The sequence below is a fragment of the Salvia splendens genome, chromosome 14, assembly GCF_004379255.2.
Source record: "Salvia splendens isolate huo1 chromosome 14, SspV2, whole genome shotgun sequence".
NCBI classification, from domain to species: Eukaryota; Viridiplantae; Streptophyta; class Magnoliopsida; order Lamiales; family Lamiaceae; genus Salvia; species Salvia splendens.
This window is the reverse complement of record NC_056045.1, coordinates 21,758,818-21,767,281: the sequence shown is the minus strand read 5'-3', so window position 1 is coordinate 21,767,281 and position 8,464 is coordinate 21,758,818. Positions and strand designations below refer to the sequence as shown.

Genomic DNA, 8,464 nt, shown 5'->3' with positions numbered 1-8,464 from the left:
TAGAAAAATATAATTGAATATTTTGATAAGGAAAAAAGAAGAAGAGAGAATTAAAAAATAGGAGTGATACAAATATAGTTCTGGCCCAAATTTTGGTTGCATGAATTAATTCTCATCAAATAATTCTGGTTTCAGTCAAGTGCTTATTTTCCTAAGACTCTTCTAGACTCTCCTTATACAATTTTTTATTTCAAAAAAGAAAAATAGGAGTGATGCAAATATAGTTCTGGCCCAAATTAAAAAAAATAGGCCCAATAGTGAAGCATAAAGCCCAAACGTGCCCCTTCTCACTACATACCATCAAACATTTTCCCGCCAATTTTCTGCAAACAACTATGCCATTTCCCTCGCCCTAACCGCTCTCTCTCTCATCTCTTTCTCTCACTATCATATCAGTATCACTGTAGCATACATTCGTTCGCACGCCCTAGATCATGGCCTCCGATTCTTCTCCTGTCAACACGCCTGACGGTATGGTTTCAATTGCTAATGTATAACTTTTCCATATTCTATCTGCAATTTGTTGAAATCCGAGGTCAAATATCTCGTTTAGATGTTTGTTCTACTTTGATTCACGAATTATTAAGCTTAGTTTCACAAGTGACGGAGTTAGGGTTCGCCCTTGCATTCGTGACGTTATGTCTATTGGAATACTTATTTCTTGAATTTGGGCGGTAATTTCTTTAATCTTCTTCAGATGCTTGGCCGAATAGCCCAGTCAGCAACACAGTATCATCTCCCGGTGACCGCTCGCGCTGGAAACGCCGTCGTGATTCCAGCTATGCTACGCCTTCGCCGATGCCATCAGCCTCACGTGCCAGAACACCCGAGGCAACTCCAACTCCGGCTAGTAATGCTCGACGCCGTGGCCGAGGTAGGCGACCATCGGCCACCCCGACTGCTGCTGCCACGCCAAGCTGGACTGATGATGTGCCGCGTCTTCAGATGTTGGTGAAGGGAATGAGGACGAGGCTCCGGCAGTGTACATATGGGGCACGAATATCAGTGTGCAAGATGTTAATGCGGCAATTTTGAGGTTCTTGAGGCATTTTAGGGAAGATCCTGAGCAAATTGAGGGGAAATATATGAGAATGATTAATCATGTGATTGAAATAGAGGGTGATTCGCTTGATGTCGATGCACACGGTGTGTATGATTATGATAGCGACCGGTATACTAAGATGGTTAGGTATCCTCTTGAGGTGTTAGCTATATTTGATATGGTATTGATGGACATGGTGGGGAGGAACAATCCTTTATTTGAGAAGCACATACAGGCCAGGATATTTAATCTTAAGAGTTCAGTTTCAATGAGAAATCTAAACCCCTCTGGTTAGTGTTGATATCTGTAGTGTCTGTTAAAGTTACTTTATCTTCCCCTTTCATTATGGTTGATCAATTAGCATTGAGTTTCTTATTTACTCTGTTTGCCAGATGTTGAAAAGATGATTTCTTTGAAAGGGATGATTATTTGTTGCAGCTCTGTTATACCTGAGATTAGAGAAGCCATATTTAGATGCCTGGTCTGTGGTTATTACTCTGACCCAATTGTTGTTGAAAGAGGTAGTAATTGCTTGCTAAGGCCTTTCCATTATTCATACGATGCATGTAATTTCTGATCCTGTATATTTATTGGATTCTCAGTTTCTAACATTTGGATCTACCAGGAAGAATAATGAGCCAACAGTGTGTGCAAAGCAAGAATGTCTCTCCAGGAACTCCATGACCCTTGTTCACAATAGGTGCAGGTGTGTCTCAAACTTGTTTGTAACTGGTTGGTTAGTTTTTTGCATGACAAAATACTATTGAAATCACCAGCAGTTAAAATGGTTGAAGCTCAATTGTTTTTCTTACTTGTTCTTAATCTTTGTTTGCTAACTGACCTCTTTTTTGCTTTCACGTATGAAACAAAGATTTGCTGATAAGCAAGTAGTGAGAGTCCAAGAGACTCCAGATGACATCCCGGATGGAGGAACACCACACACTGTGACATTGTTAATGCATGACAAGTTGGTTGATGCTGGCAAGCCCGGGGACAGAGTAGAGGTGAGGTCACGTGCAATTATGTTCTCAATGTTGATATTATAGTATTGCATCATAGTGTAACATGGTATGTGGTGCTATTGTTTCTGTTAGGTTACTGGAATATACAGGGGTATGAGTGTCAGAGTTGGTCAGACACAGAGGACAGTGAAGTCAATTTTCAAGGTATGCACTTTTATTTCTCTCATGTAAGCCATTGTTTTGAATGTCATCACTTTGTGCATACAGTATTTACGTAAATAATGAGTTCTTTTGTTCAGACTTACATTAATTGTCTTCATCTAAAGACGACGACGGATTAGTCAAGAATGGATGTACAGGATCCAATGGAAACTGAAAATGAAGCAAGCACTGGGGACGATGATTCAACTCAGAAATCTGAAATCAATGTACTTTAAATGCTTTACTTGCAATAAGAGTTAATATTGTTCTCTTGAGGGTAATATTTTCTGGAATATTGCAGGCGGGGCAATTAAAAGAACTATCAAAACAGCCTGATATATATGAGAAATTGACTAGGTCTTTGGCACCAAACATATGGGAGTTGGATGATGTAAAGAGAGGCCTTCTTTGCCAGGTGCCTTACTATAACAACATAAGTTTGGTGATAAATTTTTTTATCAGTATTTTATTTCTCATTATGTCTGGTGCTCCTCAGCTTTTTGGAGGGAATGCATTGAAGTTGCCATCTGGTGCTAGCTTCAGAGGTGATATAAATATTCTCCTTGTTGGGGATCCTGGAACCAGTAAATCGCAGCTTCTCCAGTACATACATAAGCTCTATCTCCTCGTGGTATATTCACTAGTGGGAGAGGAATCTCTGCTGTGGGGCTAACTGCTTATGTGGCCAAGGATCCTGAGACTGGTGAAACCGTGAGTAAATTTCATGAACTATTATCCGAAATTCATTAACTGTGGAAGAATTGAACTTAACACAAAAATGATTGTTTAGGTCCTAGAGAGTGGAGCCTTGGTTTTGAGTGATAGAGGCATCTGTTGTATCGATGAATTTGACAAAATGTCTGACAATGCAAGGAGCATGTTACACGAGGTCTGAATCAAGTACATTTTCTTTTATTGTGTGTATGCTTAAACACTTTAATCCTACAGCAATAATACTCTAGATAGTATAAACCAAAAATCTGGTTTCACCTGGGTAGTCTCGACAATGTTACTGCTGTTTTCCAATGTAACCAAAATTTGCACGACTTTCCTCCTAATATTTTTACCAAAATCATTTAGACCACGTTTCCCAACTACTGAGAAATTAAGAGAAGGGGGTAACATGTATTAGGTGTAATGAATTTTGCTTTAGGTAGGCTTGGAGGATTTCTTCACTCACTAAAGCTTTTACCATCAGGTGATGGAGCAGCAAACTGTTTCAATTGCGAAGGCTGGAATAATTGCTTCCCTAAATGCAAGAACTTCAGTGCTAGCTTGTGCCAACCCAATTGGTCACGCTATAACCCTCACTTGTCAGTGATTGAAAATATCCACCTTCCTCCTACTTTATTGTCCAGGTAAGGGATTTCTACATGTTATTCATAGTAAGTATTTCTAGATTATTATTTATGAACTCCTGGAAGCAAATTCTAACAATTTCATTAGCACAGTTGATTTTTTATGATTTATTTATACAAGACAAGATATTATCCTCTCTTTTCAGTAGTTACTTTCATTTTCAGACTTCATAGGATTTATGGGGATATGTGGAAGGATCTTAGCTTTCCATAGAATTAATTTAATAACTTGCTATATTGATATAAAAACTATGTACGTTTGACTTGCATTTGTTTTCCAGGTTTGATTTGATCTATTTGATTCTTGACAAGGCTGATGAGGAGACAGATAGGCGTCTGGCGAAGCACATTGTGGCATTACACTTCGAAAATCCTAATGTTTGAACCTTTTCTCTTTCATATTTTTCTGAATATTTTTTGGAGACTTGTATTCATCCGTCCTAGTTTTGCCTTTCAATCAGAGTTCCCAGCATGATGTCATTGACCTGCCAACTTTGACTGCTTACGTAAACTATGCACGAAAACATATACACCCACAATTATCAGATGAAGCTGCAGAGGAGTTGACAAGAGGGTACGTTGAGATGAGAAAAAGAGGAAACTTTCCCAGGAAGCAGCAAAAAGGTCATATACTGTATTAACATTTTTTAAGTTCTCTAGCAGATTTGGATATTTAATCTGTTTCCTGGTGTTTGGAGATAATGAGAATATAGTTCAGGGTTTAAGGAATCAATGTTTTTATGTTTTCAATTGTTTTATGAATGCAGGTCATAACTGCAACCACCAAGGCAAATTGAAAGTTTGATACGCCTCAGTGAGGGCTTGGCCTGGATTCGTTTCTCAGAATTGGTTGGTCAAGCTCTCTTTAGTAATCCTGGTTTGAACTTCAAGTGCTTGATGATTTACCAAGATTATGCGCTTGAACATGCAGGTTGAGAAGTCGGATGTAATCGAGGCTTTTAGGCTTCTCGAGGTGGCAATGCAACAGTCTGCAACAGATCATTCGACCGGTAATAGCTGTATTCCCATTTCTGATTCTTCATTTTGGTTTTGCCTTCTTCCCCATCACATAAGGTTATTCAATCAAAGGCCGACTTATCTTAATTTCAAGAAAGTAACACAGCAGTTGGATGTTAAAATTCAGATTCACTATCTTGGCTATTTTCACCTAGCATTAATTACCATGTGAACAGGAACCATTGACATGGACCTGATCACGACTGGGGTATCCGCAAGTGAAAGAATGAGGCGGGAGAATCTGGTGTCGGCCACGCGCAGCCTCATTCTGGACAAGTTGACAATCGGAGGTTCGTCTGCTCGCTTGATGGAGGTTTGTGAAATTTCAGATTCATATTAAATGCTTCAAGTTAAGGTTAGATGGTGTTGGCTGATTTGGTGAGAATTGTAATGCGCAGTTATTGGAAGAGTTAAAGAAGCAGAATCAGGGTGGCGCTGAGGTGCACCTTAGTGATGTGAGTCTCGTTCCCTATTCTGTATATATTATGTATTCATTCATGGCTTGTACTAAAGCAAATCAATTAACATTGTGTGTTTTGGCAGCTTCGAACTGCATTGTCGACTCTTTCAGCTGAAGGCCTGCTCGTTGTTCAAGGTGACTGTTAAGAGAATTTAGAATGTTGGTATGTAAGTACAGATTTTGAGGTGTTTACTCTGGTAATGATGTTGTAATTACAATTACTACAAAGAAGGATTTTCCAATCTTTTATTCATTTGTTTCTAAATGTTAATACCAAAAAATACCTTAGTAGGGCAATAAAAAATGGGGCTTGCCTCCAAAACGGTTTAACATTATCGTATCATCAACTAAATCGATGAACTCAACGAAGGACAAATAATTAATACCCGTTGTTGAATGTTACTACTATAATTAAGTAGCAAGCTATAATCAACATTCAGTAAAGTAGCAAGCTATAATCAACATTCAGTAAAGTAGCAAGCTATAATCAACATTCAGTAACTATAACAGAGGGGGGATGATGATGGACTCATGTTCACACACAGCAATATAGCATCAGTTCCATTCCACCTCTATATTTGAAGATTTATTTGTTGATTCGTTTGTGTTTCTTGATTCCTCATGTGATGATCAATTGTGATGAGCAAGAATTGAAAGCTATTAATTAGGGGTGTGCATTCGGGTTTCGGTTCGGTTTTTCGCCCAGACCGAACCGAACCCGAAAAACCGAATTTCGCCTAAAACTAAAACCGAACCGAAACCGAAAACTGAACTTAAAAACCCGAATTAAACCGAAAAACCAAAATTATATAAAAAACCGAAAAACCTTAAACCGAAAACCCGAATTAAAAAACCGAAAATCTGGAGAGAGAAAAAACAGTCCAGAAACTTAGAAATTTTCAACATACAAAACATAACATGATAAAAACGATAATATCTCTAATCCATCAAAGGCATCAACCAACAAATACAAATATGCAATCAACATTCCACAATAAAATACATCAACCAAAATGTCTTCAATAGTTTCAACACATTACATCAAAATAAATCAAAAATGAAGTTCCATGACAAGTCTTCAATATTGTCCAAGTGCAAGCAAGTTTCAACAAATAATAGAGATTGATTAATTTGTTGAATCTTGAGTAGACATTAATGCAATACCTACACAAAAAAGAGTTATATAAGTACTATAAATGAAATAATCAATAACAAAAAAACTTAAATGTATAAAACTACCTTCTTCTATCTTTTGGACATCTTCAAGAATTTCTTCAACACTAAATTTGGAAGATTTGCGAAGCCAATTTTGACCACAAACAAGATACTCGACAACTTTAGGACTTAAAGAGCTCCTAAATGGATCAAGAACTCGGCCACTGGTGCTAAAAGCAGACTCAGATGCTACAGTGGAGATAGGAACTGCTAGAATATCACGGGCAAATTGGGAGAGTATAGGATATTTATATTCATTATTTTTCCACCAATCCAAAAGGTCAAATTTTGGCCCACCACTCTCAATATCATCCTTAAGATATTTATGTACATCATTGACTTCATCATGCCTTTGGTGAAAAGTCTCATACAAGGAACCCATCATTTTCATTGCATTCTTCAATACATCATTATCATCATGTGTAGCATTCAATTTCAATTCTGCATGTCCTACATTTTGTTGGACAATTGGCTGTTTGTAATCACCACACATGTTAACTAATTCAGCCTCAACTTCATTTCCAAATGAGTTAGCCAACTCCTCATCGTACATATGTGCCAACACAAGTTTCACCAACTTCAACTTGTATCGAGGATCAACAACAACAGCCATGAAAATGAGCTTATTCATCTTCCTAGGATTCCCCCAATATTTGTCAAATTTTTCTTTCATTTTCTTTGTCATGATACTCAATTCAAAATCATCACCCTCTATGAAAGCCTTCAACAATGCATGCACTTTGTAAATCTCATGAAGAAATAAATTAGAGGTAACATATAAAGATCCAGAAATCCTATTAGTTGCCTCATAAAAAATCCTCAAGAAATTCAACATTAATTTTGCTTTCCTCCAATCTTCCTCTTTTGGCACCCCGTGAACTCTATCTCCATCCACATCCTCATCCTCCTCATCATCATCAACTTCAAGATCCTTATGCCTTACTTCAAGATTGAAAGGACGGGATTTTCACACGCGTGTCGTAGGCGCGTGTCCCTTCCTATTCAACAAGATTTATACGTTCCCACTTCCCAAAATACTATTAATTAGTATGTGGTAAGTCGGATGTCGATCCCACGAGGAACGGTCGTATCCGTTATGTATTTCAACACTTGAGAATTTGTTTTGGCGATGCCGCCACGCTCTAAATTGGGTGTGGGAACTAAACTACGAAATGCAGATAAAACCTAAGCTAAGATTGGGAACTAAAAGTGAAAATAACATGCAAGTAAAAGAAAGCATTTAAACTGGAACGCAGACTGGGCAAGTTGATAAACTGGACAGTTTGGCAGGAAAATAGAGCAGTAGCAAGAAATTTTTTGCACTTGATGAAAATAAAAACAAAACAGCAACAAGCATGGACATTCCTAAATTTAGAAAGCAAAAGAAACTAAGTTAAAAGGCTAAGGAAATAAAGTAAGTGTTATCACCTAATGGAAGCTAGAAACTAGGATTGTGACCTTAAAAAGTGGCTAAACTAATTAACTCCTAAAAGCTAAACTAAATCACATGTAAGTGGAGGTTGAGTGCAGAGGTTAACTAAGCTAAAAGGGCTGCCAAAAGTGAAATGAAAGCATGTACTTGTTGTCTCCCAGCTTCTATTACCCAAGGTGTAAAACCATTGGATAAAAGATTACAACTAATGGTTCTTTCACTTGACTTTTTAAAAGCTAATTTTAACTACTAATCCTACACTAAAAGCACATAAAGGAAGTGAGAGAAGAGACTACTTGGCTGCTACATAATTAAAAATACAAGGAGAAACACAAAATCAACAAGTAGACTACCTAAACATGCATTGAAAACACTAAATGAAAAGCTGAAAATTAACCATTTAATAGAGATGAACAAGAAAACAAAGAGAACTTAACAATGGAGTTAAAATAACTAAAAATACGAAACCAACAAGATCTACACTAAAACATACATAAAAATAAAAGGAACTAGGCAAGGAAAAATTACTACCTATTTGCTACTTGCAACATACGAAATATTTTCTCTTTTCTCCACTAAAATTTGAAATCAACAATAGCAACTTTGAAGGACATTTTGAAAGCTTAAAACAAACTCAAATCAATAAGCAAAACACTAACAACACTTAACTAGGCAAGAACCGAAAGTTAAAGCTTAAAAAAATAAGGATTTTCACAAGAACACAAGAACTAAGAGTAAAAGCTTTAACACTAGAGAAATAAATACACTCAAGCTCTT

At 37.2% G+C, this 8,464-nt stretch overlaps 1 pseudogene; it reads left to right on the top strand.

Moving 5' to 3' along the window:
- The first annotated feature begins 328 nt into the window (after positions 1-328).
- Positions 329-5,372, top strand: LOC121763543 (annotated as a pseudogene).
- Positions 5,373-8,464: the final 3,092 nt, after the last annotated feature.